The sequence below is a fragment of the Triticum dicoccoides genome, chromosome 5B (genome assembly GCF_002162155.2).
Source record: "Triticum dicoccoides isolate Atlit2015 ecotype Zavitan chromosome 5B, WEW_v2.0, whole genome shotgun sequence".
Taxonomy (NCBI): Eukaryota; Viridiplantae; Streptophyta; class Magnoliopsida; order Poales; family Poaceae; genus Triticum; species Triticum dicoccoides.
Window position 1 is genome coordinate 457,456,921 of NC_041389.1, and position 7,086 is coordinate 457,464,006.

Here is a 7,086-nt window from a genome sequence, read left to right on the forward strand (position 1 = left end):
ACATCATAAGATCCAACTATAATAGCAAAGCTCGGGATACATCAAGATCGTGCCATAGAGGAACACGAGAGAGAACACGAGAGAGAGAGATCAAACACATAGCTACTGGTACATACCCTCAGCCCCGAGGGTGAACTACTCCCTCCTCGTCATGGATAGCGCCAGGATGATGAAGATGGCCACCGGTGATGGGATCCCCCTCCGGCAGGGTGCCGGAACAGGGTCCTGATTGGTTTTTGGTGGCTACAGAGGCTTGCGGCGGCGGAACTCCCGATCTATCTTCTGTTCTGGAAGTTTTAGGGTACGTAGGTATATATGGGTGCAGGGGGTACGTCGGTGGAGCTACGGGGGCCCCACGAGGTAGGGGGCGCGCCCGGGGGGAGTGGGCGCGCCCCCCACCCTCGTGGGCAGCCCGTATCTCCCCTGACGTGCACTCCAAGTTCCCTGGGTTGCTTTCCTTCCAAAAATAACTTCTCCAGTTGATTTCGTTCCGTTTTGACTCCGCCTGATATTCCTTTTCCTCGAAACACTGAAATAGGCATAAAACAGCAAATCTGGGCTGGGCCTCCGGTTGATAGGTTAGTCCCAAAAATAATATAAAAGTGGATAATAAAGCCCAATATTGCCTAAAACAGTAGATAAAGTAGCATGGAGCAATAAAAAATTATAGATACGTTGGAGACGTATTAAATACCTGCAGAACAAATCGGTCGAGCGAGAGTCAGTCAACATCAAGTACAGTCGGAGCATGAACGGGAAGCAGTCGGAACAAAAAGTATACCTTGTCGGACGGGTTTCCGTCGCCGAAGGGGACAACTCTCCTGGATCTTCTGGGGTTGTCCTGGTTGCTTGTGAAGCTCCTCAGCCACAAAGCTACGGTTTCAGACTGCACTTCTTCTGGATGGACCCGAGCGGTGTCGTCTGGTTCGGAATACAACCACATCGGGTGATCGCGGGCCTGGAGAGGCTGGATGCGTCGACTGAGGAACACTTCCAACAAGTCCATGCCGGTAACACCATCATTGATGAGCTGGACCACTCTATCCACCAACATCCTCGTCTCCATGGTCTCATCAGCGCTTACTTTAAGTGGGGCAGGAGTCTGAACACGGTCAAACGAGAAAGGGGGAAGACCAGTTGACTGACCTGGAGCTGCGACGTCCTGGCAGTAGAAACAGGTCAACTGCCAGCCTCTAACAGATTCAGGGAGAGTCATGGCAGGAAAGGCATTCCTATTCCTCTTTTGGATACCTAAACCCCCACACATCTGGATGACGTGGGTTTTCGAGTCACTCGACTTCGCCTTTTTTACCGATTGGGAACGAATGGTGAAGATGTGTTTGAAAAGACCCCAGTGCAGTCGACACCCTAAGAAGTTCTGGCACATCGATACAAACGCAACTAAATATGTGATGGTGTTGGGAGAAAAATGGTGGAGCTGAGCGCTAAAGAAGTTCAAGAATCCCCGAAAGAAAGGATGCGGAGGGAGCGAGAAACCCCAGTCGACATGGGTGGCAAGCAGAACACACTCACCCGGTCGAGGTTGCGGTACCATCTCCCCCTTCGGCAGCCTCGCCGCTCCCTTGGCGATCAATTCAGACTCCTCCAGTTCGGCTAGATCCTCCTGACGGACCGAAGACCTGATCCAATCGCCCTGGATCCAGCCCAGCGGCAGCCCCGCACGCGACGATGACCCGCGGTTCTGCTTCTTGCCTTTCGCCACATCCGTCGCCTTCTTAGCACGCTCTAGCGCCACCGTCTTGTCCTTCACCATGGCTGGGGAGCAGCGGCGTCGAGGGCGGAGGTGCTGGCCGCGGTGGAGAAGCAGAGGAGAAAGAAGAAGGAACAGGCGTGCACAATGCCAGCGCCTCGGACCCGTCGCCTTATAAAGGGCCACCTCCGAGTAACTGACGCGTGGGACAAGGCAATCCCGTCAAATCCTGCAACAGTTGCGCGCAGCGTATGTGGCGAAAAAGGCGCAGTAGTAATCGAGGCATTGCTACTTATCCGGCCCGCCTGTTTTGGCGCTCTCCACCCCGCGCGCTTCCCCGCAATTTTGTATCCCACAAAATCCGGGATACACCACAGACAATCGCGCCCAAGATCCTGTGCTCCAACACAGCATTCGACACCTGAGGTCACCAGTTCAATCGACAGCTCACTGAATGGATCAAGGCGACTGAGTCGACTCCGAAGTATCGACGCGGGCGTTCAGTGTTGCAGAAGACACTCGTGAAGACACGAAGCTCGGAGCAGGTTCAACTTCAACCTACTTTTCACTCGTACCTTAATCCATTCGGTGTCTACTGATGAGGATACAGACCTGGGGTAGGGTCATAAGCCTGACCTATACGCCCTATCCAAGGTCACTACCCTGGAAGATAAAAGGACCAATAGACCACAGGGGAGCGTCAGTCAAACATGTCGAGTGCAATCCACTCGACGACCACATCACTCGGAAGTCCTCCTCGCTACCGTCACTCGACCATATGAAGAGTCACTCGACCATATCGAAGACCAAGAGTTAGAAGGACCCGCAACGGTCGGACGTTCACCCCTTAGTCTTTATAAGCATTAACAACACTTAAGGCTGGCGTTACCAGTAACGCCCCTTATGTTATGTACATTAAGCCCCTTGTAATGGAGGTGGGCAGGGGTCCTGGCGCACTCTATATAAGCCACCCCCCTCATCTGGGACAAGGGTTGGCACCCCCTGTAATATCACACATCTAATCCAATCGACCACCGAGATGTAGGGCTATTACTTCCTCCGAGAAGGGCCTGAACTCGTAAAACCCGTGTGTACACCTTCGCCATAGCTGAGATCTTGCCTCTCCATGCCTACCCCCCTTTCTATTGTCAGTCTTGGAACCACAACATCCACCGCCCCCCTTGATGCGGCCCTTCCAAGCCGTCCAGCGCACTCGCGATGCCTGACGGGAAAAAAAATCACGCCCAAATCAGGATCGAGCACAAACAAACACCGAAGCGCAAAACCAGCACAGGGAGAGGGAGGCGCGGGCATACTCTTGAAGCAGCTGAGGTCACCATCGGCCGCCGCCTTGAGGAGCCGGCGCTGCTGCTGGCCTGCAGCTGCAGGGGGAGGAAAGGGGACAGGGTTAGGGCCAGTGCAGGGTAGGAGGCTGGGTCGGGGGGAGGGGGGTGCTTACCGGAGGTGGGGGTTGGCGCCATGGCTGGCGGGGTGGAGATGGGTAGGGTTTTGGAGGCCGTCCACCTCTTGGCCGCCCTCTGGACGCCAGCGCCGCCGCCCTCCGAGCCGGAGACGGCGGCACCGGCAACAGCGGCAGCCTCCTCCTCCTGGACGTGGCCGTCATCCGTGTCAAGCGACGGGTGCGGGCGCTTCTGCGCGGGCATTCCGGCTTCCTGACTGCCCTCCCCGCTCCCTGGGGCGGCGCTCGTCACGGGGGAGAGGACGGTCGGGCGTGTGCGGGCGGGCGGAGGAGTGAGAGGGAGGAGGCAGGAGGTTGTGGGTGGAGGCGGCTCGAGTCGAGGGGGAGGCCATGGATGGAGGGGAGCTTTGCCGGAGGGAGGTGGCAGCCTCGATCTGGAAGGGAGGAGGTGGCAGCTGCGATCTGGAAGGGACGAGCGCGGATCCGACCGCGGCCGTGGGAGAGAAGGGGAGGGGTTGTCGGTGACCGGGGTTGGGGAGAGGACGAAGGACGGCAGCGGCGGTGGGAGGGAGTGAGGTTGGGGGCAGTGGCGGGGGATCCAGAAGGAGGAGTGGTGTGTAGCGGCGGTGGATCCAGAAGGGGCAGAGGGAGATAAGGTGGAGAAAGTTGCGGTGGGGAAGTGGGGGCGTGGGGGGTTGTGTTAGAGCTAGGTTTTTTTTTGAGAAGTGTTAGGGCTAGGTGGGTGAGAGGGTGGGGGCGAGGGCTACCGTTGGATCCACGAGCATCCAACGATGCTTGATGCATGATCTGCGTGAGATGGCTATGGCCCAATCAGAACGCAGTACGCGTGTATAACGTTATGACCATTTAGTATTGGACGTTATGAGCATTCAAAATTGGTCGTGGTCAAATAAAAATAAAGTGTAAAATCATGCCGGCATTTTAATTTTCATGTTTTGAGTGTCCAAAATGATTTTTTTGTGAAGAAGCTATCAAATATTTGCACGAGGTGCATCTTGGAATTCCAAACAATGTTGTCTAAGAGAGTTTTCATTTTCTTTGCACGGAAAATTCATTTTTTATTTTTCGAGTGCCCAAAATGATGTTTTTTTGTGAAGAACCTACCAAATAATTGTTGCAAAATTGCACCAAATCATTTTTCTAAAATACTAGGCCATATTTAATGCACAATTGACCAAATGGTTGGGTGTAAAAAGTTTTGATCCAGCTCTGGTGAAAAAGACAAATTTCTGCCGATTCAGGGGGAAGCGGGTCAAATTTGAACTGCAACTACCTCATAGTTTGCTCTTTATTTTTCAAAAAATCATTTCTAGCTACATAAGTATCTATTTAATGAGAGAAACACCAAAAAAATTCCAAGATTCAACCACTAGATAGGAATGGTCATTCCCGTCGTTTTGACCGTATTTTGAAACGGACATAAAAAATTCAAAAACAAAACAAAAAATTGGAAAACCTTCGCATTGTGTCATTATATATGACCAAGTTTCTAGGAAAAATAATAAACTTGTAATACAAAAATTATTTTTAAAAAATGTTCTCAGAAATGAACTATCATGCTTGAAGATTCATGGCTTTCAAGCCAAATGATGAATCTTATGGCCACATTCATGGCATAGTTTGTTCAAATGATCTCATATTGTGCACAAGGGTGCATCTTGGAATTCCAAACAATGTTGATTTGGGGAGTTTTCACTTTCATTACATAAAAGAGCCATTTTCCATTTTTGGAGTGCCCCAAATGATGTTTTTTTTGTGAAGAACCTACTAAATAATTATTGCAAAATTGCACCAAATCATTTTTCTAAAATACTAGGCCATATTTAATGCACGATTGACCAAATGGTGGGTGTAAAAAGTTTTGATCCACCTCTGGTGAAAAAGTCAAATTTCCGCCGATTCAGCTGGAAGCGGGTCAAATTTGAACTGCAGCTACCTCATAGTTTGCTCTTTATTTTTTTCAAAAAAAATCATTTCTAGGTATATAAGTATCTATTTAATCAGAGAAACACCAAAAAATTCCAAGATTCAACCACTAGATAGGAACGGTCATTCTCGCTGTTTTGACCGCATTTTGAAACGGGCATAAAATATTAAAAAAAACAAAAAATTGGAAAACCTTCGCATTGTGTCATTATATATGACCAAGTTTCCAGGAAAAATAATAAACTTGTAATACGGAAATTATTATAACAAAGTGTTCTCAGAAATGAGCTATCATGCGTGAAGATTCATGGCTTTCAAGCCAAATGATCAATCTTATGGCCACATTCATGGCATAGTTTGTTCAAATGATCTCATATTGTGCATAAAGGTGCATCTTGGAATTCCAAACAATGTTGATTTGGGGACTTTTCATTTTCTTTGCACGAAAAATTCATTTTCCATTTTTCCGAGTGCCCAAAATGAGTTTTTTTTTGTGAAGGACCTACCATATATTTGTTGCAAAATTGGACCTAATCAATTTTATAAAATACTAGGCCATATATAATGCACAATTGACCAAATGGTTGGGTGTAAAATTTTTGATCCACCTCTAGTGAAAAAGACAAATTTCCGTCGATTCAGTTGGAAGCGGGTCAAATTTGAACTGCAGCTACCTCATAGTTTGCTCTTTATTTTTTCAAAAAATCATTTCTAGGTACATAAGTATCTACTTAATCATAGAAACACCAAAAAAATTCCAAGATTCAACCACTAGATAGGAACGGTCATTCCTGCCGTTTTGACCGCATTTTGAAACGGGCATAAAAAATTCAAAAAACAAAATTGGAAAACCTTCGCATTGTGTCATTATATATGACCAAGTTTCCAGGAAAAATAATAAACTTGTAATACGGAAATTATTTTAAAAAAGTGTTCTCGGAAATGAGCTATCATGCTTGAAGATTCATGGCTATCAAGCCAAATGATCAATCTTATGGCCACATTCATGACATAGTTTGTTCAAATGACCTCATATCGTGCACAAGGGTGCATCTTGGAATGACAAACGATGTTGCCTAAGGAAGTTTTCATTTTCTTTGCACGAAAAATTCATTTTCCATTTTTTCGAGTGCCCAAAATGAGTTTTTTTGTGAAGGACCTACCATATATTTGTTGCAAAATTGGACCTAATCAACTTTATAAAATACTAGGCCATATATAATGCACAATGGACAAAACGGTTTGGTGTCAAAAGTTTCGATCCACCTCTGCTGAAAAAGACAAATTCCCGCCGATTCAGTAGGAAGCGGGTCAAATTAGAATTGCAGCTGCCTCATAGTTTGCTATTTATTTTTTCCAAAAATCATTTCTAGTTACATAAGTACCTCTTTAATCATAAATGCATGGTTTGGTGGCAATACGTCGAGGTTTGGACGGTGGCCGCGGGCTCCAACTCTAGAGCGCATAAGCTAGCATGCCCACCGCATGGTCACCGCGTGACCGTGGCGTTGCCATGTGTTCTGGGCGGCCTAGGCATGTCTAGTGGGTTGGACACTCCCCAGGTAGGTGCTAGGAAGAAAATAACAACATAAGATTCTCACGAGGAGACCCATCGATGCTCAAACATGAATAAGCAGCCAAGTGTTTGATTAGCGGTACGGGAAATGCACATGGCTAATGTGCGTGAGCTTTGGCTGAGGATGATCAGTTACTAAGAAGCTCGTCTTCACAAATTTTCAGCTCAAAAGGAGGACCCTAGGTGGTACTTGCTTTGCAAAGTACCACACTGGACATAAATATGAATGTTGAAGCTGGGCTCCAAATAATGAATGGATTGAGCTGGCATTTGGTGGAGGATGGTTATTTGGGCATAGGAAAGCACTGTAGAAAATGGATACCATTTGGACATGCCAAAGTGGCACTTCTTTCACAAAGTGCTGCTCTGAACTGAATAGGAAAATGAATATTGTTGAGTTATTTTTGAACTAGGCAAGGAATGTTTTTTGAC